Below are 17,933 nucleotides of genomic sequence, written 5' to 3' on the forward strand. Positions count from 1 at the left end.
CCCTTTAACTAAAGTTAATGGAATATTTGATAATTCCAGTAACAAAATAGTGGGCTAGGTGTTGGCTTATAGTGGAGATATTAAGTCCACTAAGATAGTGGATAAGGTGTTGGTTTTTTATGGATTTGGTTCATGCAATTGTTGCATGGTTTTTTTCTATAAATTGGGCTTTTCAATTTAGTTAAAAGACTTTTGCCCATTTTTGCAAAAAAAAAAAAAAAAAAAAAATTCAAATTTGGGCTGAAAAAATTTATTTTCTTTGAGTTTATTCATAATCCAACCCAAAGATCCATCTTATTTTCCATCTCTTTTCTCTCTCTCGTTTTCTTCATCCACCAGGTCCCACAATTTAGTTTCGAGTCCAAAGGATAGTAGGTCAACTCTAGTGGTGGTCCGAAAGAGTTCGGGTCGAGATTCAGCGAGGGAAAGCAGTTTTCGAGAGCTACAAAGATTGTATCCTATCCTATTAATTTACTGTTTTTCCACTTCAATTTGCATGCTTATTTCCTTTTGTTTAGAAGCAATTAGAGTGTAATTAGGTCCTAATTCCATTGAGTATGTCTCGTGTTCCATCATGCGATATATGCGATAAGTCGATAGGACCTACACATAAGTCTCTATTCTTATTTATGCGATGACAAAATGACATTCACACAAATAAGACAACCACATAATATCATTCCCATCTCTAGGATGCATGCGATGTAATTTGACAAACAGAGCTTATCTCTAAGTCCCTATCTCTTGTTTATGCAGTTCTAATCTTGCTCTCTCGAGTCCAGATTCTAACCTAGCTCTCTCGAGTTATTAAGTTCTTTCTTTAGACTCTCTCTCGAGTAGCTCTAAAGGGGTGTTGGGCACAACATACAATAAGACAATTGCAAGCAATGAACTTCCTAGGTCATGTTAGCTTAGTTCTTCTCAACCCATTCGACTAGTTTAGCTACTCATGCATGCTAAGAGAGTGAACGGATGTAGAATAAGAATTTCCATTGTATAAATATAAAGATGAAGTACAAAATAACAATACAAGTACAGAATAAAGGGCCTGGTAGCAATTTCTTGTTGCCCAGGCTTTTACACTGTTTTTCTACTCGTGCTCTAAAGATAATCTTACTCTCGCGAGAGTCGGCCCGCTCTCTGCTTCTATGCCTCAAGGTTCTCTCTCGAGTTGCCCTAAGCGATCTTCGGAATTTTTTCTCTTCTCTTGCTCCGTCTTAAAATAAAAAGGAAAACTATGGACAAAGACGAGCAAAGCTCTTACATTCGTGAAATGGTGAACTGGTTAACCCCTTTTCCGAAGGATGCCTCTGGTATTTATAGAACTTCCAGGGTGAAAGGCAGCTTCTCTCTCATGATTGTGCAGATGGGACGGCTTTAATTCCTGACTGATACGCCGAATATTTGTCACCGAAAAGCTTAATGTACTTGTTCTTTAGCGGCTGTCAACTTAATTTAGATTCGACTTTCATCAGCTTTCTATCCCATCGTGATTAATTATACCTTTCACCCAGATGCGCCCACCATTTTCGCCGACCAAGTTGCGACAATCCTTCTTGGGAAAATGTTTGCGAACACAAACATCGTAAAGCCTTGCGGTAATGCTACGCTCGACCAATGATTTCCTATGATCGCAATTTTCGCCTTGCGTCAACGCATTTTTTGCATAAAAATACAAAAATCAACTGTTCCTATGTGATGAATGCATGCGACCACAATATAATGAACTTAATGCTTTTTGGACGCAATCTAACACATTTTATCAATGCAAGCCAGCATTGTTTAAGAACTTAACACAATGATAACGTGCATTTCTGTCCGTTATCAATAGGTAGCATTGCAACGTTACCCATTCTATCTTATAGCTTGGGCGAGCATTAGGAAAAGCTAATCCACGAGCATTGCGATGCTGAAGTAGCGGCATTTTGGTCTTTTTGACTCATTTGAAGCCCAGATGCTCAAATCACCCCCAAATTTCTTCAAATTAACCCCCATCAGCTCTAGATTGCCAATTCTACCTCTTGGTTGCTCAGTACCTACAAAATAGGAAAATAAACACGTAAAATCCGATAACAAGCCCAAATTAAGCTAGGAATAATAGCTCTTTTTTAGAGTTATCACTCATGCGTTGCACCCACAGGGCCGGATGCAACATGCTCTTCATTCTCATCATCTTCATCATCTTCATCCACAATTAACCTTCATTTTCTTCTTGATGGCCCATCATTCACATCAGAGTGTCGTGGATGGGATGCATCAGGGCCTACTTCTCTCGTTCTTTCTTAATTTTCTTCTTCCTCTAACTCTTCTTCTAGCATTATCGCATAGCGATCAACCTCATCCATTACCTCGGCTGATGCGTTGGCTTGGTCCGGACACATCATTTGGTTTATTTCACCCGTCTGTCTGTGGTCTAAACTGGCTAAGATAGGTTTGAAGACCTCTTGTTAATCTTAGTGAGCCAGCTTTTTGAGGTTAGTTGGGGTTTGTTCTAACGCAGAACTGTTAGAACTTGGTGAGTTGCTGGTAGGTTCGGGTGGTGTGATAGGCAGGGTGGAAGTAGGGGTATGCAACAAACCTGGTGAAGAATCAATGATAGGGCCGTGATGGTTGGACTGTTTGGTTGGTTTGATCCCCTTCAATGGGAAAGCTTGTGGCTAAGGGTTGAACTGAGAGATGAGCCAATGGACGCACGACTGGCAATGGAGCAGTGCATAGGTGCTCCGAAATTTGGTCATGCATTGGGATTAGAAAGGTGGTGGTTGGGATAGTTAGTAGGGGGCAGGCTTTCTGTAAGACTGCACGGCAGATGTTATGCAGGGTGTTTAGATACAGACTAACGCATCAGCTTAACTGGGGTAGAGGATTTTGGTCTGGTGGATGGTACAGAAACCTTGGGTTTTGGAGGATGACGAAGCCGGTGTGCTTGTTTTTGTCGGAGCTAGTTTTGTGGTGGATTTGGGCTAAGACGATTTCTGGGAAACTAAAGACGAACCACCTTGCTACTTGGCTGGGACATAGAGCTTTGACATAGGGGAAGGGGAAGAAGCAAGCGATAAAGAGACAGACAATGAGAAGAAAGAGCTTACCGATGAGTCTCCAGTGAAGCTCAGGGATAGGTTCTAGCTATCTGAAGCATCCAATATTGTGATTGCATGAATGGAAGAGACAAATGGAGTTTGAATGAACAAAGTAGTTGCTTGGTCAGACGGCAAGGGGCTGAAGGGTTTCTTGAAAGTGAAAGCTTGAGGAAGAAAAAGAAGAGGGGGAAGGGTTTCTGAAACCTTTTATATCCCAATGAAGAAGAGAGAGACGAGGGGACATGCGCTGAAGTATGTCAGATGATGGTGACATTTGAGTTGCTCATTAAATGTGGATGCAAAGAGACGCTTCTTGGGCTTCCAAACATTTGAGTGGTTCATTCCCCCTGGGGAACATCTTTTCATCTTCTAACGAATGATGATGTGTCGACCTAGCTCTAATGCATCTACTTATGATTTCATAGTGTTGTTTCAACAAACATTCAAAAACATGCAAGATAAACGAATTTCAAAGAAAAATACAAACAAGAATCGATGCAAAGATCAAATCAAACACATAGTATACACAAAGCAAAATAGTAAAGTGGTGGAAAAGAAACATCCCTGGGGTATGTGTCTAGTTAAACACAGGATGCTTCAACGCGAGCTTCAGATAGCTTCGCGTAGCTCAAAGGATGATTTCTGGTGCTCTACATTTTCTTCAAAGTAGGGCTTTACCCGCTGCCCATTTTGTCACACCCCACCCAAGATCACCCTCTTAGCCTAGAGAAGGGCGTGACTGCAGTAGTTATTAACCCTTGGGCTGACACTTACTGCCTAAAAACTCTTGCGGAATAACTCTGATACCAAATATAAATTATATGCAACGGGACGTCTTTAGGTCCACAATTTATTAACTTAGAAACTTAATATGTCTAGAGTATTTATAACATTAGATTTACAAGTCCTAAAACCCACAGATCCTAGTCCCTATATGAACAATAGTAACATGTGTACAATATTAACAGTAACCACCTAGCAAACGGTTACAAGTCTTTTCGTCCTTTAGTGGCAAAGCAGATACTGAGCTGTCTTCAGAGGATTTGACTGCTACCTATGGGGGGAACAAAAACATTTGGAAACGGGTGAGCTTACGCCCAGTGAGTGACCAAGAAAACATAGTAAATTCTCATGCATAATTTTAGAAAATAGTTTTATCTGAAATATAAACTTTTGTAGCATAAATATTTTCCAAGCGTAAATTTTATAAAGTTGTTTTAAACATAAAACAGTAAAATCATTTCTCAAATCAAAGTACTGTATAACTGGTAAAATAATCCCAAGACCAACTACTAGTCCAGAGAGAACCCTTTTTCTCAATCTCTGACTTTATTCACCTGTGGCCACATTAGGTACTACTGCTCAGATACCTTCTCCTTGTACTTCAGTATCAAGCTACTAGGATATCTTCTCCAACGTACTTCAGTATCCCATTGGCTTGGTACCTTCTCAAACGTACTTCAGTACCAATAGATACCTTCTCCTTGTACTTCAGTATCTAGTTGGGTGGATGTCTTCTCCTTGTACTTCAGCATCGCATTTTACCAAAATTATTTATAAACAACTTTTCTCTTTAAAGCATGTACAGTATAACACATATACAACATGGCTTTAAAGATGATAATGCATGCTGGATAAAATCAATACATATACATATGTAAATAGTTTTTCAACAATATGCATATGTTCAAATCACAATTCAAACTTGCTTGGAAACCACTTTATAAAACTAGTAGGCATGAGAATTATTTTCGTAAACATGCTTTCTATAAAGCATTTGTAATCAAAACAGTTTAAAAATGTTTTAGTTTGAAAACATTTTAGCCACTCACCTCGATTTCTTAGGAACTTTTCACTCTAGTAGCTCCTCGGGTCCCTTTTTCACCCCTAGAATCCAGATTCAAATTACAACTTAGATTACTCATAGTTCCAAACCTTATTTGGAAATACTTCCTTCTATAAACTTATTCTAAAATGTCTTAGGAATCTTACCCTAATCTTTCAGGTCATAATTTCTCGTGGTTTGGCCGAAATCTCAAAATTTTCAAGACTGGCTCAGACTGATCTGATAGTCTGACCCTTCTGCTTTCTTCTCAACCTCCAGCCCAGTTCCTTTAAGCCTTTTCCTTAGGCAGCCCTACTCTGAAAACTAGACTTCCAGCGCTTTCAGATGGCTTTGGAATCACTCCAAACGCACAAGTAAATTGGAAGATCTTCTCGTCCAAAATTGACACATTCTTCTGAACCCTCACTGCCCTCTACTTTCTCTACGAAATTTATGATTTTTGTGTGATTTGAAAATGAAATCCCAACTCCCTATTTATAGGCGTTCAAATTTCTCGTGGGATTGACAGCATCTACTTGGCTGCATGGCCAAATGTTTAATCCTCCCTTTATCAATGTAAGTTGACTTCACCTTGGTTGGTGTTCTTCCCAAACGCATCCAACACAGTTTCTTAGGGTTTAAGAATTTCTCTTAATTGGACACCTAGATTTTAATTCACATTTGCCCTTACGTCTTCAAGCTTTGTTTGTATTCAAATTAGGGTTTTTAAATGCATAATCCACCCCAATGCGTCCAAATACATCGCCCAGAAGCTTGCTCGGCCGTTCAATGCATAGGCGAGGCATGGGCGTGACGTTTGAATCGGACAAAGCAAGGCTAGCATAGGCGCTCTCGCTCTTTCTGCTCTCGATAATGTCGTTCTCTCTACTCTCGGCAGTGTCGCTCTCTCCCACTTTCTCGCTGGTCTCGCTCTCTTCACTCTCGTTCTCTCCAGCAATCTCGCTGGTCTTGCTCTCTCCAATCTCGCTCTCTCTCCCTCTCGCTCTCTCCAGCTTTAGCTTTTCTCTCCACTCTCACTCTATCCAGCTTTCTCACTGGCCTCGCTCTCTCCAATCTTGCTCTCTCTAGCTTTCTCGTTGGTCTCGCTCTCTCCCATCTTCTATCCAAACTCGCTCTCTCCCATTTCCTCTCCAATCTCGCTGGTCTCGATCTCAATGATCTCGCTCTTAGCTACCGTGAATTGTTTGTCTCCGTGCAACTTCTACACGTTTTTTTTCCAGATTTTCCCCAAAATAATTTCCCATATTTTTCTCAGTTCTTCAATCCTTTCTTCATCCATAACGCATTTCACATAATTTCCCAAACTCAATTTCCATATTTTTCCTTTCCAAATCCCCATCCCTTCTTCACCATTTCATACTAATTTTCTCATCAACCTACTCAACTTATTTATACAAATTTAAATAGGGACACACAATTAAGTAGAAAATTAAGACAATTTAAATAAGAAAACACACTTAAGTGTAAAATTGGGATTCGAGGTTCACACATTTACTTTGAATGTGTTTGTACCATCCTCTTGCGTGAGCTCCACGGCTCCATGAGGAAAGATTGTTTTAATGATGAATGGACCTAACCATCTGGATTTTAATTTGCCTAGGAACAATTGCAAACATGAGTTAAACAATAAAACCTTCTGACCAATAAAAAGTCTTTCTTACTGAGGTGATGGTCATGCCAACGCTTGGTCTTCTCCTTGTAGATCTTTGTGTTTTCGTATGCGTTAAGTCGCCACTCATCAACTTCGTTGAGTTGCAGCTTACAATGCTCACCCACAACTTCCAAATTCAAATTCAGCTTCTTTACTACCCAGAATGCCTTGTGCTCCAATTCTAAAGGTAAGTGACATACTTTTCCAAACACCAAAGAATAAGGAGACATACCTTGTAGGAAGTTTTGTATGCCCATAGAGCCTCATCCAGCTTTTGTGCCCAGTCTTTCCTAAATGCGTTGACCACTTTTTCTAGTATAGACTTTATCTCTCTGTTGGATACTTTAGCTTACTTGTTGGTTTGTGGATGGTATGCGGTAGCTATTTTGTGCTTCACATTATATTTAGTAAGTAACTTAGAAATGATGCAGAGGAAATGTGTACCTTCATCACTTATCAGCGCTCTAGGCATTTTAAAGCGCGTGAAAATGTTTATGGTTAGGAATTTTGAAACGGTTGTAGCATCGTTTTTGGCACAAGTTATAGCCTCGACCCATTTATATACATAATCAACTACTAACAAGATGTTTGTTCACAAAACTGAGGGAACGGTCCCATGAAATCAATACCTCATACATCAAACAACTCAAATTCCAATATATTGTTTAGTGGCATTCCATCCCTCGAAAAGATATTGCCAGTGCGTTGGCAAGGATCACATTTCAGAACATACTCCCTTGCATCTTTAGAGAGGGTGGGCCAGAAATACCCACAATGAAGAACTTTCATAGCAGTCCTTTGTCCTCTAAAATGACCCTTATAAGGAGAATTATGACATTCGGCTAGGATACGTTGCGTTTCAACTTCAGGAATTCATAGACGTATAATGGAGTCAAGACCTTTCTTATAAAGAAACGGTTCGTCCCAAAAATAGAATTTGTTATCATGTATAAGTCGTTTCTTTTGTTACATGTTGGAATGCTCAGGAAACTGCTTTGTGGCTAAGTAATTAAACTTGTCTACATACCAGGGATCCTTGTCTTCAACTTTAAGTAAGCGTTCATCAGGGAACGCATCTCTAATTTTGACTTATTCCAATTGTATCTCTTTGTTTTCCAGTCTTGATAGGTGGTCATCCATCTGATTCTCAGTACCATTTCTCTCTTTGATTTCCACATAAAACTCTTGTAGTAGTAGTACCCAATGAATCAGCCTAGGTTTCGTGTCCTTTCTGTCCATCAGAAACTTAATAGCAGAGTGATCTGTGTAGAATGTTGTTGTCGCACCACCTAGATAAGCTCTGAACTTTTCAACACCAAACACTACCGCCAACATTTCCTTTTCAGTGGTGGTATAGTATTCTTGGGACTCATTTAATGTCTTTGACGCATATGAAATGGAATGTATCAAATTTCCTTTTTTCTGACCCAACATGGCTCTGACTACCACATCACTTGCATCACACATTAAAATAAAGGGCTACATCCAGTCTGAGGCTATTAGTATTGGAGTTGTTGTTAATGCATACTTCAATGTCTCAAATGCGTTGAGACAGCCTTCATTAAATATATAAGGCCTGTTTAACTCCAATAATGCGCTCAGTGGTCACATAATTTGAGAAAATCCTTTCACGAACCTTTTATAAAAGCCTACGTGGCCTAAGAAACTTCGCAAGGCTTTGACATTAGCAGGTGGGGGCAGTTTGGCTATAACGTCAATTTTTGCTTCATCTACTTCCAATCCGACTTTGGACACCTTGTGTCCCAGAACAATTCCTTCAGTCACCATAAAGTGACATTTTTTCCAATTTAGTACTAGATTCGTTTCCTTGCATCGTGCGAGAACAACCTCTAAGTTATCTAAGCAGAATCAAAAGAAGTCCTAAAAAATTGAAAAATTGTCCATAAAAACTTCAACGGTTTGTTCTAGAAAGTCAGAGAAAATCGCCATCATGCACCTCTGGAAAGTTCCTAATGTGTTGCATAGCCCAAAGGGCAAGCTTCTAAATGCAAATGTTCCAAAGGGGCATGTGAACATTGTTTTCTCTTAGTCTTCAGGGGCAATAAGGATTTGGTTGTAACCTAAGTATCCGTCTAAAAAATAGTAAAATTCTTTACCAGCTAGCCGATCAAGCATCTGATCAATAAAAGGGAGGGGAAAGTGGTCTTTCTTGGTCAGCGCATTGAATTTTCTATAGTCCATGCATATGCGCCGCCTTATGATAGTTCTGAATGGGATGAGTTCATTGTTGCTATTGACTATCACAGTAGTGCCTCCTTTCTTGGGGATACATTACACTGGGTGATGACATAAAAATTTAATTCCTTGTTATGCATGCACTGTGATGATAGATAATGTGCTACACGCTCATGTCCCCGAAAACGGTGCCATAAACTTGATGACATAAAAATTTAATTCCTTGTTATGCATGCACTGTGATGATAGATAATGTGCTACAAGCTCATGTCCCTGGCAACGGTGCCAATGAACAATCCTTTTGTGATAAAGAGAATTTTAATGCGATACTACGTCTAAATATATACATTGTTAATGACATGCTCGTAGTATGCGATGTAGTAGTGCTTGTCACAAGTTTCCTTGCGCTGAAACCAAGTATATTCCAAAGCAAGTTTCTCAGAATAATCCGAGATCGAACACAGGGATTGTTTTCGTTAATACATTACTTTTGTGATACATGCGACCAATTTTTACAATGAATAAAGAATTGGGTTTATACAGGAATATAAATTGCGATGAAATAAAATTGCGTTGATAAAATAAAATCCTAAACTAATATGATACAAGATACAAGATACATGATACATGATACATGATACTAAGGTCGAGACTGACTATGAAGTTGTACAAAGATTCGATGTATACGAAGACAAATCTTTATGAATGAAACAGAAAGAGAAAGAGTAAATAGTAAAAATAATGCAAGTTTGCCAATTGTGTTAAAGATGCAACTAAGGTTCCGCTTTCCCTTGGCGTAAACCTCTTGATGATCGGCCGTGTTCCCATATCTCTATGGTGAAACAGGGAGGAACATGATGAACTCAAGGTTGCTTCCATCTCTGGAAGTACTTCTCGCTTTAGTTAACGCATTCTTCCAACCTTCTCTCGATAGGCGGAATAACATCTTCACTTCTACTCTCACAGGTGAAGATGTCGTCGAGCATGCTTTAGCTAAACTTAATTATTTCCTTAACACAAATTAACTTACTTACTTAATTCTTGTTATTTACCTAGGGAATTAGGAAAACATCATGGAGAAAATGGATTATGGATGAACGGAAAGAGATAGAGAGATGATAATGGTAATGATCATAACATTTAATACTAAGATTAAGCGTTTGATACATGTTGTGAATGAAAGAGTAGAGAAGATGAATACAAATGATGAAATAGAGGTTAGAAACGAATACAGAAAGAGTGTCAACGTCTTGACACAGATTCCGAACAGAGGTTTTGCTTACTGGCGTGTGGTAGAAATGGAGAGGAAAGTTTCCCTCTCAGGCTTGCTTTCCCGGTAGAATTGACCTTCGCACAGAGCTTCAGCTACGGGGATCAGAATAATTCTTTGCTCGGAGACTCACCTCTTGGCCTTGTCTCGTGGTTCACCTGGATCTACTCTGGACAGTCGTTTTAGACCAGTCTCTCTCTCAGAATCAGTATATGCACATCTCTATATATTCATGTATATCTTTCAGTGAATTTGCATAAGCTATTTATAGGCGAAGCTTGGCTCTTTGACTTTATGGTCCCCATTATATGGTTATGGTAGTTCCTGAAATGGCAGAGTGAATATTCCTTCTGTTACGTAATCAACCCGTCAGAAATGCACAACTGAAAGATGTACACTTATCAGAATCCTCCACAAATGCGTTGCTCTTTACATCTTCGATCTATCGCTGCATGCGGTGTTATTTTTTATTAGCTCTAGCGATCAATGTAATTTCAACTGCATGCGGTGTTATTTTTTATTACCGCATGCAGTTGAAATTACATTGATCGCTAGAGCTCTTGATTGATTGTCGCATGCGCTGTCATTGCATTGATCATCTCTTCGTTCTTGATTGATGGGCGCAATGCGACGTAGATGCGTTGTTTATTTTATCTTTGAGCCATGAACGCATGCAGTGACTGGTTTCCGACAAAACAAAAGCTGAAACATTCTGTTCTACCATCACAATGGTGTTAGTGGGTGTATTGACGATAATTTATAATTTTTGCATTTCATAGCCAATTTCTATACTATCGACACAACTTTTCTTTCCTTTTGTCGCAATATCTAAATAAAACAGTATAAATAACTTGTATTTCTATAAGTTATCACTGGGCTCGCCTAGCTGCTATCAGAAATGGGGTAAATTACCCCTGCGTCGAGCCACTTTATAATATCTTTCTTCACCACTTCTTTCATAATAGGATTTAGCCTACGTTGAGGCTCGATTGTTCCAGATTTCCCTTCTTCCAGCCAAATTTTGTGCATATAATAGGATGGGCGGATTCCATGAATGTCAGCCAGCATCCAACCAATTGCACACGTATGCTTCTACAACATTTGCAAAAGAGAGCTCGTTAGATTGAGAAAGATTAGCTGAAATAATTATAGGCAAAATATTATTAGATCCAAGAAAAACGTATTTTAAATTATCAGAGAGAGGTTTTAATTCAAGTGTTTATGGTTCTTCTAGGGATGGATGTGTTGGTTTAGTTTTCCGCTCATCCAAACTTAGCAGTTGAAACTTTCTCATAGTTTTACCTAACGCATGGACCTCACAAATTTGATCCATTTCCTCTTCTTTGGGAAACTTAATTAGGTTGTTAGGTTTACATTGCTCTTCATCATCTGGGAACTTTAATTCGTTCAGCACATTAAATTTAACTTCTTGATTGTCCACACACATAGTAAGTTCCCCTTTATACACGTCTATTAACACTTTTCCAGTGGCAAGGAATGGGCATCAAGGATGATTGGAACATCCCGATCAGCTTCATAATCTAGGATAATGAAATTTGTTGGAAATATGAATTTGTCAATCTTCACCAAGACATCTTCAATCTTTCCTTCAGGATATATGATAGTCCTGTCAACGAGCTGAAGTGTTACAAAAGTGGGCTAAGCTTCATCAATTCCCAGTTTCTTGAAAATTGAAAGGGGTATGAGGTTAATGCTTGCTCCAAGGTCGCACAATGCATACCCTACGTCTATCCCTCCAATTGAACAAGGGATAGTGAAACTACCCGGATCCTTATGCTTCTTAGGAATATTGTCATTGATCAATGCATTGAACTTCTGCAAGTGCTACTACCTCCAACTCACCGATCTTTCTTTTTATTGTTAGAACATCCTTCAAGAATTTTACATACTTTGGCATTTTTTCCAACATTTCTATAAGAGGAATGTTAATGTGCAATTGCCTGAGGACTTTAAGGAAGCGCTTGAATTGTTTCTCATCATTCTTCTTTTGTAGGCATCTAGGGAATGGTGCACTTAGTTGCACCACAGGTGCCCCTGCATTGGACGTGCTTGGGTGGGAATGACTTACAGAACCAGGTGTTCTTTCTACTTGTTCTCCAAATGCCTTTGTTTTTGTTGTGTTCTAAACTGCTAAAGGATTGCTGTCATTTCTTGGGTTCATTTTCTTCTCAACGAGAGGTCTACCACTTCCAATGTCACCGTGTGGCATTGCTCATTTCCATTATTACTTCCTGGGGTCTCCGTGTTTCTAAGCAGTACTCCTTGCAACTGGTTCTTCAGTTTGCTATCAATTTGTCCTACTTGCATCTCCAAATTCCTGGTTGACGACACCTGACTCTTTAGCAACGCGTCATTCTAGGTTATGTATTCCTTCAAGAGATTTTCAAGTGGTTATGTTGAACTCAACACCTGACCACCTCTATTGAAAGATTGATGATGAGGCTGTTGTAGCAGCTGAAATCCAGGTGGCGGTCCCTGCCTATGTTATTGGTGTGTCCTCGGTGTTATTCTTGTTGGTGACCTCCCCAAGAAAAATTTGGATGGTCTTTCCATCTAGGGTTTTTGTATATGCTTGAGAATGGGTTGTTTCTAATAAAACAGATTAACTGTGGGATTTGCAGGCAGTCATTATAGGAGTGAGGTTCACCATAGCCCACACAGCTAGCCATGGGTTGCATGAATGCATCCACCTGATGCACATTTTGGGTGCGAGCTGCATTTCCTAGTGAACGAGTTTGCAATAGGTTTGTCATTGCAGCCACTTGTGCAGAAAGTATGGCTATTGCATTTGAATCAATACTATTCACGTTTTGAGAACACCTCCTACTAATTGTTCTAACATCATAAGTATCATCCACCTATTCCATATTGTACTTGGCAATGCAATCTAAAATCTCCTTAGCTTCATTTTATGACACATCCATTATGCCGCCAGCTGTAGTTGTGTCAGCTGCCATCTAGGAAGCTCCATTCAGCCCCCTGTAAAAAGTTTCCATTTAAACAATCAACGGTAGTTCGTGGTTAGGACAAGTTTTGACCAATCCCTTAAATCGTTCCCATACAGTAGCACTCAAGGTCTCAAATTCTTCTTGTTCAAAGTTCGTAATCTCCCTACGCCTCCTTATATTAGTGGTGGGAGGGAAGTACTTTTGCATGAACCTTTCCACTAACTTTTTCCACGTTGTTATCTCGCTAGGTTCCAAGGAACTTGCCCATTTCTTGGCATCATCGTGGAGAGAGTAGGGAAATAAGGACAGTCTGATGGCCTCCGGTGTGATTCTAGAAATCACAAATGAGTTGAATGTTTGTAGGAAACATTTCATATGGTCATGTGGATCTTCACCACGAGCGCCTCCAAACTGACCTGCTATTTGAATCATCTAAAGCATTATGGACTTCATTTCAAATCTTGTCCCGTCAAGCGTTGGATATATGATCCCTGGTGAAAAGTCATACAGCACAAGCGACGCATACTATCGCATTGGACGCGTACTGTTATTCACCATTGGGATCGAGTTTTGGGTAGCATTGACTAATTGCTGAGCTAAGTTTTGGTTTATCTGACCATCCGCCATTTGTTGTTATTGTCTTTGTTGTTGCCTTAACCTTCGACGACGATTAGATCAGTTCCTTCGTCTAATTGTCCTTTCAACTTCAGGGTCGTATAGGAGTTCAAGTGTTTTCCCTGCTCATAAAATGTTTACAAGCTTAGGCTTAACTTGTAATACTCCTTCAGTTGCAAATTTTTCTACAAGAGACACAAAAGCAAAATTCTGGTTAGCCTTGTTGCTAAAATCCCTGACAACGGCACCAAAAACTTGTTTGTTCTTTGTGATTTGTGTTTAAAAATGTATATAGTAAAGGTGAAAAGAAAGATTGGGGTGAATGAAGATGAATGATGAATCACTTCTCTAGGTTAGAAGATTAGATGATGCGTTGAGGTGTTGCGTTACACTTTCTATAATGTGTATAAGCTTTTCCTAAATCAAATCCAAGTATAAATCTAACTCAGTTTCCTGGTAAGTCTAGGGTCAAACACAGGGATTTATGATAGACTAACCCAGGCCTTGCATTGTGGCAGTTGCATAAAGATCCTAGATAAAAGCAGGAGAGGTTTATCTACACTAATCTCAATGCATGTATACAAGAGAACATAAGAGTTCAAGTGAAACAAAGGGATTTATGAATGAGTGGTGCTAAATGCTAGGGGTATGCGTTGATTCCAAGTAAGATAAACACATGTGTGTAGGTGTAAGGGTGAAATGAAGATGACAGGGATGCTTGTTTACAAACCAAATGTATGTAGATGTGTTAAGTTTCTGTTCCTCTGATCATATTATTCAACATTTCTCAATGTGAATGCCACATATGCTTCTAATTCTAGGGTGCCACATATGCTTCTATTTCTAGGGTGCATATATTGATTACATAAAGTGGTGAAGCACAAGTATTTTTATCTCTAAATCTACTGTGTTTTCTGACTCAAAGTGTTTCTAGCTATCCTATTCCCTCGAATAGTTTTAACTGAGTTATAACTTCAACTAAATGATCAAAATGATTAGAGCTTGGAAATTAAGCATGCAACATGTCATAAACGCGTCAATCACACACAATAGAATGTAAATAAAGGCAAAAGTGATGGATTAAGTTTAGGATTGAATTTCAAAAATCGAAACTGTCCTTACTACAATCACACTTAATCGCATGAAATGGAAAACAAAAATGAAGTGAAAGAAAAGGAAGGAATCAAGCCACAGAGTTCAATCTCTTGTCCTCTTTGGCTTGATTCAAATGCATGTGCAACCAACTTGGTGATGAAATGAAGAAGAATTCTCTCTGGAGCTTGTCTTCTACAATTCTCTTTGATCAACAATGACAATGGTTCTTTTCCTCCCATCTTCTTCTTGCAACGATAGAGTAACTATGATCTAAGTTCTATGGTCTCTCTAAGAATGGTATATCTTCTTTGGCTGCAAGTCTTCTTATTTATAGGCATTTTCCTCAGCAACTTGTGATAAGGCAACATTAATTTCCCTGCCCTGGTCAGCCGCCTGCCAGTTCAGATATTTTCCATACTCCGACTGTCAGATACCTATACTTGCAAGTGGTGATTTAACAGCAACAACACGAACTAATGTATCTTCTCTGCATTTGGGCAACTTCAGACGCATGCCCTTGTGTTAGCTTAGCCTGCAACACTTAGTGAATTTTCTTGAAATCCTGTAATAAGATGCATTAGTGAAGCAGTTTTACCAAGAAGTATGCTTTTGTAAGGGCTAGTGGTGTTTGAAGAATTTCATGCATTTTCCCTTAAGACAAATGTGTTTTTATCATTAAGAATCCTAATTGTTCCAACTTTTGAGAGACAATAACTAGTATTTCTACAAGTTATCAGAATCCTTCCCCAAGATTTTTCGAATAAGTGTTTAAATACCTTCTTAGCCTATGCAATGAACGCCTACTATGTGACGTACTCCAAACGCCTTTATTGTGAACTGACTATCTTGTATACGTCATCGTATAACATCACTGGATCAGTTGCTTACTTATTCTTCGTATGTAGCTGCCTGTTTATTCATTCACAACATAATTCCAAATTCATCCTTCCAGATTTCTTAACTTGAATTCCAACACTCATAGAAACTAAACTCCCTTTAAGGAAATTGCTAAAAAAAACATCTTAATTTTTACTTACCTTAGAATTTAAGCATTACTTCCTCTAGAATTGATCGAGGATTCCTCAATTTCTCCTTTAGTTTGCCAAGAATTCTTCAACTTTCAGAATCTTCAGATAGCAGCAACACTTCTTCATTTAGGCGTTAGGGAACATTTGGCAAAACAATCTCTTTCTTTACAAAGTCTATTTATACTTGGGCTTGCATCAAGAGTTTACTTAATTAATTGCCACCTGGCATGCTTATCCTTCCATTGACGTCTACAAGACTGCCACCTGGCTTACTTACTCATTAATTAAGCTGAATTCCTCAGCTTAACTTCATCACATGGACTTGTGGCCACTTAAGCCTTCTCTCTTCAACGCATAATCTTCTTCCGTATAATTCAATAGAATTGGCCGCAGGCGCCTCATAGCTCCAACGTGTGGAGTCCTCTACTTTCTTTGAGTGTAACTTCCTCCTACTTCACCCGAGACTCAACATTCCACATTTAACATATTTTTTTGCCCTTTTCGGCTTGCTATTGTTATTCTCAACTCTCTATGCGTTGACTATGTTCACAACCCTTGACGCATATACTTATAACACTTAAACAAATTTCCTTCTCTCACATTTCTAACACATCATTTAATTAAACGTACTTAGCTTATTTTGTCCATTAATGTTAATATACACCTTAAACACTTAATTAATAGAACTTAAACTTAATTAACTAGTAAAACAAGTTTGGGGGTTTACGATTTACCTTCCCCTTAGAGAAATTTCATCCTCGAAATTTCCTAGAACTCCTCATGTGAACAAGTGCGGATATTTGTTCTTCATCAAATCTTCAGCTTCCCATATAGTCTTCTCAACTTCATGGTTCCTCCATAAGGCTTTTACAATGGAATAGTCTTATTTCTCAACACCTACTCTTTCTTATCTAAAATCTGGACTGGTTTCTCCTCATAAGATAAATTCTCTTTCAGTTGTACTAGTTGTTCTCGGAGAATGTGAGTAGGGTCAGGTACATACTTCCTTAACATAGATACATGGAGAACATAATGTATCTTAGATAATTCAGTAGGTAAGACTAACATGTAAGCTGTTGGCCCTACGTGTTCAATTATCTCGTAGGGTCCAATATATCTGGGGCTTAGCTTACCTTCCCTACAAAATCTGAGTATCCCTTTCCACGGTGATAACTTTAGGAATACTTAATCTCCGATCTCAAATTCTAACTATTTTTTTTCTCTTATATGCATAGCTCTTTTGTCTGTCACGAACTATCTTCAGATTTTCTCTTATTAACTTAACATTTTCTGATGTTTCCTAGACTAGAATGATAGCTATTATTATAAGTAAATTCTATCAATGGCAAGTGTGTATCCCAACTACCTTTAAACTACAGTACACAAGCTCTCAACATATCTTCCAGAGCCTAGATCGTTCGTTCTGACTGTCTATTCGTCTGTGGATGAAAGGATGTACTAAAATGCAACTTAATACCAAGTGCCTTTTGTAAACTAGGCCATAACCTTGAAGTAAACCTTGGATTGTTGTCTCATATAATGGATACTAGAGCCCCAAACTAGCTCACAACTTGATCACCATATAACTTGGCTAGCTGGTCAAGAGTAGATGTAGCTTTAATGGGCAGAAACTTTGTCGTTATTGTCATCATGTCTGCTATTACCCAAATACCATCATAAACGTCGAGTGTCCTGGATAACCCAAACAGAAAATCCATGGTCACATGCTTCCATTTCCATTCTGGTACTGGAAGTGGGTTTAACAAACCTGCAAGTCTCTAACGTACTGGCTTAACTTGCTTACAGATCAAACATCTATCTACATAACTAGCTATGTCTCTCTTCATCCCCGGCCACCTATAAGACTTTTCAATGTCCTGTACATCTTGGTGCTACTTGGGTGCATAACATAGGTGGAATCATGTGCCTCTTCTAATACTGCATTTTTCAATAGTTCATCGTTAGAAATACATAACCTGTCATCCTTCACCTAAGCTTTATCTTGTCTCAAATAAAAATCTGGTCTCTTTTGTTGTTTAACTTCTTCAATTAACTTACTGAGATTATCGCCGGTAATTTGAGCCCTAATGATATCATTTACTAATGTAGGTCTTACCTAGAAATGAGTTATCATCTCTCCCATATGACCTATTATCAAAATTGCATTAGCTAATTTGAACTCC

This window comes from Benincasa hispida, chromosome 5 (assembly GCF_027475165.1).
Source record: "Benincasa hispida cultivar pf3 chromosome 5, pf3_genome.v1.1, whole genome shotgun sequence".
NCBI classification, from domain to species: Eukaryota; Viridiplantae; Streptophyta; class Magnoliopsida; order Cucurbitales; family Cucurbitaceae; genus Benincasa; species Benincasa hispida.